We start from the raw sequence: 14,755 nt of genomic DNA on the forward strand, positions 1-14,755 counted from the left end.
TACCCATACTCCAACATATACTGGGTGGGGACAAGAGCTCACCTATTAACCAAACCCTGTGCCTCTGTAGTTGGGCCATCACATATCGGATGCTGCTATTCCTCAGGACAAAGGCATCATGCACCGAACCAGGATACTTAGCATTGACGTGGGAGATATAGTGGCTTGCAAGGCACACAATCTGTACATTCATAGAGAGGAAACTCTTCTGATTCTTAAACACCTGTTCATTCTGGCGGGGGGGACAAACGCAATATGTGTTTCATCAATCGCCCCAATTATGTTGGGGATATGTCACATTGCATAGAACTCGGCCTTCAATGTGGCCAAATCTTCAACCTGGGGGAACACAATGTAGCTGCACATGTGTTTAATCAGGGCAGACAACACTCTTGTCAGCACTATTGAGAACATTGGCTGTGACATTCCTTCTGCCAAGCCCACTGTCACTTGGAAAGAACCAGTTGCCAGGAAATGGAGTACAGATAGCACTTGCACAAGAGGGGAGATCCCAGTGGGATGACGGATAGCAGATATCAGGTCAGGCTCCAATTTGGCACACAGCTCTGTGATTGTGGCCCTGTCCAGTCTATAGGTGAGGATAAAGTGCCTGTCCTCTAGTGTTGCCAAGTCTACCAGGAGTCTGTACCCGGGGGTATGTCTCCATCTCCTATTCTTCTGCAGCGGTAGCAATCTAAGGGACACAAGAGTGAGGAGACTGTCATAAACTAAACAATGGAGCTTCAACAGAACTTTGCATCCTGTAAACATGTAATGGGTCATTGTGATTTGTCCAGTATGTCCTAATATATCATGTGATGCAGCATTATTCCAGGGCCTGCCCCCGCTCCGAAATGGCATCCGCCTGTCCTGTGTGGAGGGACAGGTGGAAGTGAGGTAATTCTGCTGACGTTAGGCGCCATTGCGGGAGGCGGTCGGGAACCGTCGTGCAACTCCTTATTGGTTAACATTGGGCCCTATGGGGTACAGTGGCCAATGGTGATCTACGCTGGTGGTGACGGTATGCATTGCCTCAGACGTGACCGCCATTTTCTATCATATTCCTCACATGCTACCTGACCTTCCATAGGAGAGGACCTACACTGCATGTGCTGCTGTGACCTGTGTCTGGAACCTACCATTGCCTGTGTGCCTGGGAAAGGGCCCCACCCTTCTCTTCAGAGGAGTTGGAGAGACTGGTGGATGGGGTCCTACCCCAGTATGGACTGCTGTATTGGCCTCCAGACCAACAGGTGAGTACACTGTGAACATGATGCATGTGGCATGAATGCATGGAGTTGTTTGTGTGAAGTCCTTGTGTAAGGGGTGGGTGGATGTCTTCTGGGCATCGTACAGGATGCTTGCTGGGCCATGTGTGTGTAAATGGTGATGCAAATGGGTATGGTGGGCCATATGTGTAACAGGCAGGATTATTTCTCTAAATCTATTTTCCTGTGTCTATTGCCTCTGCAGGTCAGCACCCATCAAAAGAAGGATATATGGCGTGCCATCGCCAAGGAGGTGCAGACCCTGTGGGGTCTATGGCAGGCGAAGCACCCAATGTTCCAAACGATGGGAGGACCTGAGGCGCTGGGCACAGAAGCCGGCAGAGGCCCAGCTGGGGATGGCCTCCCAACGAGGAAGAGGTTCTCGTCGAACCCTGACCCCCCTGATGGCCCGCATACTGGCAGTGGCCTGATCTGGATGGGTGCTTGAGGGCTTCACAGCAGCCACAAGGGGGTGAGTACAGTGCCCATCATTTCAACTTACGCATAGTAGGGTGGTATGTGGGTGGGGAATGTGTGTCAGTGGGTGCCCCTAGGCCAGGCCTGACATTGCAGCATAGGTCCCTCTAGTGGCTAGGGTTCAGAAGGGAAAATCTTACAACCTATCTCGTAGGCATCCACTACTGGTCAGGGCTGTGTGGGTCCCAGGTGTGCTGCATTTGGCGGTGTTTGCCCTTCCCCATGCCTTAGCTGCTAACAATTTCCCTGGTAGTGTAATGTATATTTCATAGGGCCTTTCCCTGTGTGTGAGGGTGCTGTGTACGCCAATGGTGGTGATGGTGCAGCCATTGATGACGTTTATCCTTTGTCTCTTCCCCCCTCGTTTTTGTTTTGTCATCCTGTCCTTCTGTGCATTAGCATCATATGGCAGAGGAGCAGAAGCACCAGCGACGGAGGGAGCTGCATTCCACAGGACCCAGGAGGCAGAGTCCATCGACGGTGAGGGCACCATGGGGACGGAGGGCGAGGAGACCACCACGGCAAAGACTGGAGGGAGCAGTTCTGACACAGATACCTCTTTAAATTGAAGCTCCCTGGTGGGGGCGGACACTTCATCATCTTCCACTACCAGCATTAACACATCAAGCAGAACACTCACCTCACTGGCAGACACCTTCGCAACAGCCATGCACACAAACCCTGTGTCTTCTCCCACTGTGTCTGTCCCCCCTCCTAAAATACACAAACGCAAGCACTCAGACACCCAACAGCCATCCACCTCACAACACCATACAGCCTATGCACCTGCACTCAAATCCAGCAGACAGACACCTCCAACAACCACTCCCTCGTCCTCCACTCCCATTCCTTCTCCCTCTTCCCACCCCAATGTCCCTAAAAAACTTTTCCTATCCACCATTGACCTCTTCCCTACCCCTCCCCCCCATCCTGCACATATGGCCAGGGTAGGAAGAACTCAGCCACACAAGTCCACAGACCCAGTACTCACCGCACCCACTTGTGGTGGAAAGGGATCCAGGCCACATGTCCCGAAGGGGAAGGAAACTGCACCAGCCAGCCTAAAGGGGAAGAAGACTGCTCCAGCAGGCAAGAAGGGAAAGGGGCCTGCACCTGCCACCAGAAAGGCCAAGGAGCCTGCACCAGCAAGCAGGAAGAGCAAGGAGCCTGCACCTGTACCCCAAAAGGCCAAGGAGCTTGCACCAGCAGGCAGGAAGAGTAAGGGGCCTAGAACAGGACCTGTGACGGAGCCCCCACCACCAACCATGGTTGTGCAACCGTCCGAGGTTGCAGGGGATTGGCAGGAGCCTCCCCCAACCAGCAGCACCTCAACTGTGCAGCCTTCCAAGGTTGCAGGGGATGGGCAGGAGCCTCCCCCAACCAGCAGCACCACCACTGTGCAGCTGTCTGTGGTTGCAGGAGATGGGTAGGGATGGGCAGGCGCCTCACCCCACCAGCAGCACCACCACTGTGCAGCCGTCCGAGGTTGCAGGTAATGGGTAGGCGCCTCCCCCCACCAGCGGCACCATCACGGTGCAGCCATCTGATGTTGCAGGGCATAGGCAGGAGCCTCCTCCCACCAACAGCACCACCACTGTGCAGCCACCACTGCCGGCAAACTGTGTGTAATCTGGCCTCCATGGGCTGCTGTGTGGCCTGCCCCCTCCAAAACTAGTGGGCAAGACACCCACCTGAGAGACTGTGGCCTTGCACTCCCCAGGATCAAGCACAGGGCAGGTTGCCCCCTCCAGAAGCAGAGGGTATGACACCCACCTGAGAGACTGTGGCCCAACACTCCCCAGGATCAAGCACAGGGCAGGTTGCCCCCTCCAGAACCAGTTGGTATGACATCCACCTGAGAGACTGTGGCCCATCACTCCCCAGGATCAAGCACAGGGCAGGTTGCCCCCTCCAGAACCAGTGGGTATGACACCCACCTGAGATACTGTGGCCCATTACTCCCCAGGATCAAGCACAGGGTAGGTTTCCCCCTCCAGAAGCAGTGGGTATGACAACCACCTGAGAGGCTGTGGCCCATCACTCCCCAGGATCAAGCACAGGGCAGTTTGCCCCCTCCAGACCCAGTAGGTATGACACCCAGCTGAGATACTGTGACCTTGCACTCCACAGGACCAAGCACAGGCCATGTTGCCCCCTCCAGAATCAGTGATCTTGTTACATCTCCCAGCTGAGGTGCCCCCCTGTCCCCGTCCCCCTAAGGTACCTGCCTATTTACCAACTGATGCCTCTGCAGTGTTCTCTCCCTGCTGAAGTAGGTGACATGTGTGGCCTGGGACTTTGGCCTGTGGCCATGTGGCGTATGCAAAATTAGGACTGGGTTGTGTCCCTTTTTCTGTACATATGTATAAATCTATTATCTTGCCTAACTTATTTTTCATACTGTGTTGATCTCATTACATTCACTTTTACGAAATTGTTTTGTCCTTCTATTATTCAGCTGAGTTACAGGGTAAAATTGTTTTTGTAATGCATCTGGGTGTATGTATGGGGTGTGTGTTGTGCGAGTGCTGTTCCCCCCCTTGTGTGCTAGGTGGCTGTACTCACTGTCGTCGTCTTCGCCGACGTTGGTGTTCGTGGTGGAGCACAACGTAGAATATAATCGGGAAGACATGCAGTTCAGGTTCCATGGTGGCGTGTCTCTTCCCTGTGTCTCCAATTGTGAGTCCTTTCCCTTCTGAGATCAGTTCCTGCCAGGCTTTTGATGTCGTTGGTACTGCCCCGGAAAAGGTGGCGGTTTGCTGTGTCTTAGTATGGTGGGCGGAGCACTGACTTCCGCCTGGCTGTAGGCGGCTACCGCCGTGGTGGCTGTTGTTTCCGTCTCGGCGGTCAGTGTGGTACATTGCTGTCTATCGCAGATCTTTCCGCCATGGTCATAATTTGGCGGTAGTTACCGCCAGCCTGTTGGCAGTATTACCGCCACTTTATCACTGACTACCTGGGTCGCAATGAAGACCTTAATCTCTTCCAGAAGGAGTTCAGCAGGGATACCAGTAAGAAGCACTGCTTTGGTACTTCTGGAATGATGAAGCATCTCAATGTATGACTCATGAATGCTGTAAAGAGAAGACAACAGGAAGATGGAAGAACATCAAGATCTTCTGCTACACTCCCAAACTACAACCTGGCTTCTCTCTCCCACCAAAAGTCCTTCCCATTTAAAAGGATGTGGAAATTTCATATGCAAATATTAGGTAGTGCTGCTTTAAGTGCTGTACGATTATGTCTGTAGGGGAACAATGTTGCAACATTTCTAGTGTCATTTTTAACGCCTGCTTGAAGCAGATGTCAAAATGAGGCTCTCATTCATTTCAATGGGTCCATTAACACTAGACTGGATTAGCGTCATTTTTTTTTACGCTACTACAGTATAGCGTTACAGTAGAGAAAAAAAATTACGCTATTACCCCTGACGTGCAGCACTACCATGGTGGATTCAGGGGATGCAAGGGGGGCGCAAGAAAAGTGGCGCATCACTAGTGATGCGCCACATTCTTGTAAATATGGTCCTATGTCTACCAAGATATGGTATTCTTTTTCTCTCAGTTAACACTAGCAGATTTTGTACTCCAACACACTAATGCAGATACCCTGTATCTGTGTTGTGCAAACATGTGCATTTGCATTGTAAAGGGGCCGTTCTAGTATAAAAATGCACAACTCCATTGCAGCACCCAAACCCCAACTTCAGTCATGTGCAGCAAGGGAGTAGTTGAAGCGTATGGTCAGTGACAAGGCCCTTCACTCATCTACCCCAGAGGGCTGCCAATCATTGCTGTGCACACTTGGAGTTCATCACAGGTCCTGACCAGCAGCTGTGAACATCAGGGTTTGACTGCAGAGCCTAGCCACAGGGCCTCCCAAGCCTTTACAAAACTTGTTATCTCCATACAATGGCCAACATCTGCAAATCTGGTGTGCACTTCTTTTAAACATTTTAAAGTGGTAGTGTGGTACTACCACCATACTGCAGTGCCAAAAAAAAAGAAAATTAGTTTTTGCCCACAGGTCGGGGGGCTCGGTGGAGATCAGGGTATCCCTACTTAGCCATCTTTTATTTTCAGGACATGAAGGTGTTGAGTCCTAAAATGGTTCCCAAAATTCTTTGTTGATGTGAGGCAGCCAATCAAATCTATTTTTTTTATCTCCTCGGCCCACTGTAATACTGTATCTGAATATATACATACATTTTTAACCTTCATTTCATAAAAACTACTGAACTGATTTACATCAGATCAAAAAAAGAACTCTTTATGGTTACAGTTCTAGCTTTCTGCTCCATTTGTTGTAATTCTGTTCAACAGTTTTCCCTTTACTGCTTTACAATTTTCCAATGAAAAATTGCATGGGTAAAATGCATTTTAGGAGCTCCCTTTTTTCCCCCAGGTGACTGATCAGCCAAACAAATTCCAGGAAGGAGTTGAGTTGGCTTAAACTTCTTTATGGAACGTTTTGTGAAGATTCATCAGTTGATGCCAAAGGTATTAGCAAACCAAAACCCCATTTCCTATGGCAAGTGAGTCAGAATTATACCTACACAGTAGCAACTGTATAATACTTATTTATCTATACATATTTATACACTTTTGGAATTAGAATTGTGGCACCGTATAAATTCTTTGGAACTGACGGGGGGACCACTCAGGAAAGAAGAGGACAGAGTAGAATTATTATGATAATTCGGATCAAGGTATGGCATGGATCTCTCTACCAAACACCCAGAATACTAACTATGGAAGAGGAGTTGGCCATCCACATTTATTAGAAAGTAAACTTTGTGCCTGGCATTTGGGTGTTTATTCAAATGTGACCCTTGGCAGATGACTGCTGGAATATTTCTTTAATAGTTACACCTGCATAGAAATTGTTTTTAATAATTTGATTTGTTTTGATAGCAGGAGTATATTGTGAACATGAACGGTAGAAACTGGCATGTAGTTTGTCTCTTCTGGGTACCTCGAGAAGGGTAGGCTAATATATGTTAGTCTTTATCTTAGTCTTGTCTCACTCTAGTCTGTACAAAAACTTCCCTCAGAGGTATTGCTCAGCTGAGGACCAAATGAGAGTAAGACCACTGGGGAACAATAACTGAATTAAAAGAGTATTACCTTGGACAATATGGTCAAATTCAGATATTATTCCCATCTTGAGATGTTTGAGGTGTGTTGAGAATCAGGCCCATTAAGGCGGTCTCCCTCTCTTGCACCTCTTGGGCCATTATCTGCCTGCACAGCCACTGGGGTAGAAAAGATTGAAGGAAGGAGTCTCTAAGTCAGAAGCATTACAGGAAAATAACCCTCCTCCCCGTTGTCATGTAATGACTGTTATGCTTATTTCCAGCAATAATAATATGCATTTAGATACTATCGTCATGTCCCCAATGTCTGTATCCCAGACAGCATCAAATGTGAATCTTAGCAATGAATGAAAGTTATATATAAATATTTTCTTGTGATCTGTACAACTTATCTCTCTTAAATTGTATAATGAATTAATTGTACTGTAGTCAGATTTATACCGCACTGTGATTGGAATTAATTGATTATGGGATAATGTATCCATGAGGGAAATTGTACATGTGAAGAGAGATTGTGGTCATGTCCTGCACCCAGCAACCTGTCTTTGGCTGTGCGTGGGGTTGGCTGCAGGGACAGACCCTGTGCCTGAGCTTTCACTGGTGCCCCACACCCCTGGGGCAGGCAAAACCCCTTGCTGGTCAACCACTCACAGTTGAACAGCTCCTACAGACACATCGCCTCATTTAAAAAGAATTGTGATCACAGGGGCCTCGCTGGGTCCTGTGGGAGTACAGCACGATTCCTTTTATAATTGGACCCGCAAGGGCCAGGGAACCACTACCCTGACATATTTGGCTTTTTTTCCTAATTTCAGACACAGGGATTGAGTCCTCGTGTCCTTTAATGGCAGCTGCAACATTTCTGTGGTTGTTGCAGCCAGCCAATCAGATTCCTCTGTAGAGGGGGATCAGTTAATCCCATGGTACCGAAGAAGCTGATGGGAAAAAGTAAATAAGATCGCTGTTTTTTTAAATTGCAGTACTGCAGGATCACTGCTGAGCTTTCTTGGGACCAACTATCCAGATATCACCAACTTGTGAACCTTACTTTCTCAGAAACTTCTAAACAGATTTACACCACATCACAAAAAAAAACACTTTCTGAGTAAATATCTAGTTCTGTGTTAAACTTGCCATAATTCTGTTCAGCCATTTTTGACTAAAATGTGTCTTAAATAATTTATTGTAAATTGCTTGGAGAAAACCCATTTTGAGACCCTCCCCTTTTTTCGACCTACACTTGACAGATCAATATGTTTCATGATTGCATACTCACAGAACTTAGACATTGTTTAAAGTTACCTGAATTAAAATGATTAAAAGCACACCTTTCATCTCTCTACTTTGTTTGCATTGCTTACATTTTAAAGCTCTGCCCTGTGCCCTCCCCTGGGGTCACCATATATCTCTTCACTTGGTAATATCATTCCCTCTTTTGTTTTTTATGACATATATGCTGATAACACTCAAATCTCCTATTTCGCAACTTTCTACAATCACATATATTTGACTCTCTTACTGCCATCTATCATTGAAGGGCCCAATATTCCATTGTGCTGAACTAATTCAAGACAGAAGATTTGTATTTCCACTCAACGTTTTCTAAAGCTTTTAGTTCTTTCTCTTCTGACATGCTGACTTTTACCCCTCCTGCAAAATATCTGTGTGTTTTTTTTCAGTCCTTTTACACGGCTGAAATCTTTCATCACCACTATAGGCACTTTAGTGAGTTATCAAATCCTAAATATAATTAAAATCCACCCTCATTTCTACACAGACAAGGGTGTACTATCTCATTGGCTATCAGCAGGTCAGACTATTGTAATAAACATTCAGTTGTAGTTTCTCATCTTCCTCCCCTTGGTACAATCTTAAACGTTGCCACCACAGTAATATATGACTGCACTAGAAACAGGTCAATTTGCCATTAAGATTGCTACATGTTGCAAAAACAGGACCATTTACAGTCTTGTAATAGTCTTCAAAGCTGACTTCACCATCAACTCTAACATTGATATGACTAAACATGTCACAAATCTGCCAAAATGTGTATCATATGAACTTCACCTCTTGCTGTTTGAGACACTTACATTGCTGTAAGTTGTGATGACATTGTGCAGCACAGTGATTTAACACTCTGTTTGAATGAAGAAGCATACCACATAACACGGCAACCTCTATAGACACAATGAGCTCTCACAGCAGTGACTCACTCATGGTTTGAAACTCGTGTTGGGGCACTGTGAGTGTGATATGGTTGCTGGACACTAGGGGGCCTATTTATACTCTGTATGCACAGGATTTGCGTCATTTGCTTTACGCAAATCTGGCGCAAACTTAACTCCATATTTATATTTTGATGCTAGACCCATCTAGCTTAAAAAATATGGAGTTAACGTCATTTTAAGGATGCGTGAAACCGCCTTGCTTTAATGAGATGCAAGGTAGGCGTTCTTGTCCAAAAAACTGCTCAAACACCCTAGCGCCATATTTATCCACCTGGGCAAAAATGACGCACGGGTGGGAGGCGGAACCGAAAAATGACGCTAAACCCGATTAGTGTCAAAATGTAACGCCTGGGTAAGGGCAGGCGTTAAAATGAGGCAAACACACCATTATTTAAGGAAAACACACACAAGCAACATTACAGACCAACAGGGCAATATGGGGGTGCTACTGATGCAGCTTGCAAGACAATGCCGAGCACAGGACCAACAGCAGCAGCCCCAACCACCCCAACACAGCCCACAAAGGCAACGCAGAAGGCAGGAGAGACTTTTCAGAAACAGGACAACCCTCCATAGCCTCAGGGAACAGGACATTATCTGGAGGTCTCGATTCAACAGGCAAGCCATACAGCAGTTGCTGTGCCATATTGAGCCACAACTAACAGCTAACCTGCAGACACCACACAACATACCACTGGTGACCAAGCTGCCAGCTGTCCTGCATATGTTGGCAAGTGGCTCCTTCCGGACAATGGTTGCCCTGGTCACTGGGGTATCACAGCCCTCATTCGTGGCCTTCCTCGCCAAGGTGTTGGATGCCATAATCTCCCTCACACCCCACCACATCAGCTTCCCCAACACCCAGCAAAAGCAGCAGGAGATAAAACAGGGCTTTTATCAAATCCATGGCTTCCCGCATGTGCTTGGTGCAGTTGACTGCACCCAGATCCAGATCGTCCCAGCTGCAGCAACAGAACACCTATTCAGGAACACAAAGCACATGCATTCTATCAATGTGCAGGCCATAGTTGACCACAAGGGATTGTTCACAAACATCTTGGCCAAGTATCCTGGGAGTGTCCATGATTCATTCATATTCCGCCACAGCAGGATCAATCACCACTTCCAGGATGGACAATATGGCAATGGCCTTGTCGGTAAGTCAATAAACCTAGCAATATACACACAACACACATCACAACAACCATGTAGGACACACAAAACATACACCACTACAATGACACGTGGGCAGGCTGACACTGACATGTGACACTGGTAGCTATGTTGTACACCCTGACACAATGGGATACACACCTCTGGACAAATGACGTCTGCCGCTCTAGAGCAACAAGGGACCAATGTCAAAGCCCACAGTGAAAATGAAATGGCCTGCACTGGAAGTACAACTTGGAAGATGAACCATTTACAATTACATTAGGCCACATTGTCAATCGGCCACCCTCCCAAACAGTATGTAGAGTGGAAGGGGTGTGCAATGTGTGTTAAAGCAGGTCTAACACCATAAGACAAATAGCATGATGATGCTGACTCAGATGTAATTGACACGGAAATACTGAGGCAGTCCCAACATCATACATCACTCCTGTGGTGCCGTTTTCAGGTTGCAATAGGGAAGTGGACTGTGCTATGAACACATATTGATGTGGCACTAATGCAAACTGCACACTGCTGCACACACTGAAAGAGCCAATTGTCCATCAAAATAGCATATGTACAGGGAGATGGCCCTTCCTACACAGTTACATCCACCTCCATAAGGCAGTTAGCCAGGTTCCCTGGTGCAAGTTCAGTAGTGTAGGTGCACGGTTGTACATGAGCTACTGGCAGAGGGAACAAGAAAGGCTTGCCTAGAAACAAGTCCCACATTGGACAATTGTGCATTATCAATACTGAACAGCTCAGTACTGCCAACTTATGGAGATGTGTTATGCATTGTCACCTACCCAAATCAAAGGGCCTCAGTGTTGCATTTAATCTGCAATGACATATGTCTAAATGGATGGGATGTCCAGGCGATGTAGTGTAACCATGTTACATGCATTGTGTGTGTGGATGTATCAAATCCCCTCCAGTGAAAGCACACTAAAACATGCTGGACACTACACAACATATGGTACATATATACTGACCAGCAGTTTGGAAAAAAATCATAGATCCCAGGCCAATGAGCCAAACACAAGTTGTCATGTCAAACAACCCAGTGCAGATAAAACCTCACAGAAGGCCTGGATCTCACACAATACCACAAACACGTATGAGACACAGATGACACAAGATACATGACATTCCTGTTGCAAGCACTAACAAAATACTCACTACTATTATCTTTTGCAGCGGAACAAGGTTACAGGATCCAACCATGGATCATGACCCCATTCCCCAACCCAAGCACAGCAGCAGAGCTTGCCTATAATGAGGCACATCGGAGGACACGCACCATTGTGCAAAGGATCTTTGGAATCCGGAAGTCTAGATTCAGGTGCCTGGACATCACAGGAGGCAGCCTCCTATATGCCCCACACTTTGTGTGTAAAATTATACTGACCTGTTCTATCCTGCACAACATTTGTGCGAGGAGGAACATCCCATTATATGAGCCAGACCAAGAACTGCCTGAGGAGGAGGAGGAGGAGGATGGTGGCAGGGAAAATGAGGGGGAACAGCAGAACACAGCTGCAGGAATGCACCACAGACACTAAATTGTACACAGCTTTTTCACTTTATAGTCACTCCACACACCTTGTTAAGATATGTAAATAAACACCTTACTTGATCACACAATCCTGCTCTGGTTTCTTCATTATCCATCACATGTTCCTTAGGAATGTGACCATTACCTCAGGGAGCATGTTACAAAGACACATCTGACTACTTCTGATGCAACATCACATGTGATGCTTATGATTGTACAGCAAACATCACACACATAAAAAATACTCATATCTTGAATGTCACAAATGAAGGACAAAATCAATGGACCACAACATATGACTCACATCCACATTGCCAACATGGTCTACTGTAGCACATGACACACAACTACGACATTTCCAATTATAAGGTAATTAAGTGCCCCATACATGAGGCAGTAGATGTGAAATGTTAGAAGTACAGGAATGTATGAACAGACCCCTGACATTAGTAAGTGTGACACTTGCAATCTCTGCAAGGAACGTGTGTGACAAGGGGGGCATCATTTGTGAAAATGGATAGCATGAGTGTCCCAGGTATGACAAGCAATGTTCACAACACATGTCCTGTGCAGTTGATCCCTGGAAAACAGTCCTGCCACTGCCATGTGTTACATCTTTGCCCTCTCATCTCTAAGGGGTGCTGTAAATGAACTATCTGTACCCTGGGAATCATCATTAACACTCACCCTGAGTCCCTTTCTGACTCCTGTTTGTTTCCCTTTTCAATATGGCATGCTATAGAAGAACTATATTAGCTTCCATGGACTTCAGGTCCCATAATGCACTGCCTGGTAGTCGGTAAGACCTGTAATCTTCTGTCCATTGCTTACTATGCAAAAAGTCTGGTTGTCCCTTAATACTGGATCCTCTCCTCCAGGACTTGTAAGAGACTGAAGCTGCACACACCTGTGACCTCTCTTGTGCAGCCCAGGCATGTGACTCTGCCCTGGCCTTGCTGCTGCCTGGAACGGCTTATAACCTGCCATTCCCTGAAGCTCCTCGTCGTGCATTGGAGTACCATTCCTTTGTGTCCCAGACCCCTTGTTGGATTGTGCTACAGTCCTGATTCAGTCTGAACCTGCTGTATCTTTTTCCAGTCCTGTTCCTGCTTGTTCCAGTCAGAGTCTGCTCCCAGTTTCTCAGCCATGTTCCTGTTTGTTTCAGCCAGAGCCTGCTTTCTGTTTCCCAGCCCTGTTCCTGCTTGTTCCAGCTCTCTGTTTTCCAGTCCTGTTCCTGCCTTTGCTTCAGCCTGAGCCTGTTCCCTGCTTTGCCTCCTAGTTTGTTCCTTCTGTTTCTGTTTCCTCTTGGCTTATTGTGTCTGGTAGGTGTACTATCAGTCCTCAGCTGTGTAGAAGTGTTTTCCTTTGTACTTTGGTTGGCACCTTGTTTCCAGGAGGCAAATCTATCCCCCATCCTTTGTCTAGTGTTGCATGTAGTCTTTAGTGCCTAATAGCGACAGTGTGCTATGGCTGTTTTCCAGGAATTGCAACTGTGTCTCAAGCTGGACCCACAAGGGCTAGTTGTGTATGTAAGTACAATCTTTGTTTGTGCCCTAAGGGTCCAGAGAGAGAATCACTTTTGCTGCCTCCTTTCTATGGGGCTAGCATGGTGACTATCTGTAAGAGTAATCTGCACAGAGGCATTGACGTTCCCTGTTGCTGTGGGAAGTTCTGAGCCCTACCCAGTGTACAACCTTAGTGATAACCCCAGGCGTGTTTGACCATTACTGATCCGTTCATATTTGTTCACACTAAAGTTGCTCTGCCTTTACTTTTCTGTTTTCTCTGCCTTACCATAGCTGTCCTTTCCCCTTGTATGACTTTAACTGCTCTTCTGCTTTGGTACACTACCTCCTCGAGAGAAACTCTGTGAACTCAAGGGGTGCCCCTAACAGAGATCTGACTAGACCCGCCCGAAACCGTGACACAACACCATGGAGCCCAATCCAGACACAGGGTACACATGCTCACACACTTGAACTGGACACTTCTGTTGAATGCACATATGAAAATATGTGAATACATGCAGCCGGTGCAGCAGGTCCACCACAGCAACACAAGTAATATAGGTAATTGTAATTTGTCAAACTGACGTGTACCAATCATTTTATGGGTGGAATTAAGGCACAGGGCCTTAAACACAGTACGTACCAAACATGTTCACATGTCAGACATTTGTGTAGTACACACACAAGTTACCATGAAATCGTAACCAACAATTAATGACATATGAGGGGTAACATATCCTACATAGCACTCATCAGCCATCCTCAATAATACCTGTTTTGTTTGTCATGTGAAATGTGATGTCCCCTAAGTCAAACAACTACACACATCACATGAGTCAACACATGTTACAAACACATACCATGAGTGTTGTAGATCACGGATTGCCATCAGATGTAGATACACATTTGGCACACATTCATACATTTGCATGACGTCTAAAGTATTGCATGCCTTTCCTTCAGAAACACACACATCGTTGTTACAGATCATTCACACCCAAAACACAAAGTTGCATGCTCTACCACATCTGGTCAAACACTATATTACACACTGCAGGCCATACCATCCTATCTTCATGTTGATACAGGGTGCATCCATGTTAAATATTAGAAGATCAGGCAATCACAGATAGAGTCACAAACTTTGATGCAATTGCATCGAAAACTCCCACAAACGCAAACCAACCATACATGGGCCCTTAACGGGAATTCCACCTGTGCACCACACGCATGCGGATATCCATTGAAATTGAAGTATTCAAATAATGCGTGGTATTTTGCCGCACATGTAGGTGATGCAGCGAACATATTCACGCAAACATCGTATGCATCAAAAAAATACACCCATGACGGAAAACGGGCCGCAAGGGGACAGGAAGTGATGTAATAGGAAATCCTGTCTACAGGCATGGTACAATGGGTGTACTTTCACTTTCACTTCATAGTCTGTGCTATTTCTTGACTGT

Source organism: Pleurodeles waltl, chromosome 2_2, assembly GCF_031143425.1.
Source record: "Pleurodeles waltl isolate 20211129_DDA chromosome 2_2, aPleWal1.hap1.20221129, whole genome shotgun sequence".
NCBI lineage: Eukaryota > Metazoa > Chordata > Amphibia > Caudata > Salamandridae > Pleurodeles > Pleurodeles waltl.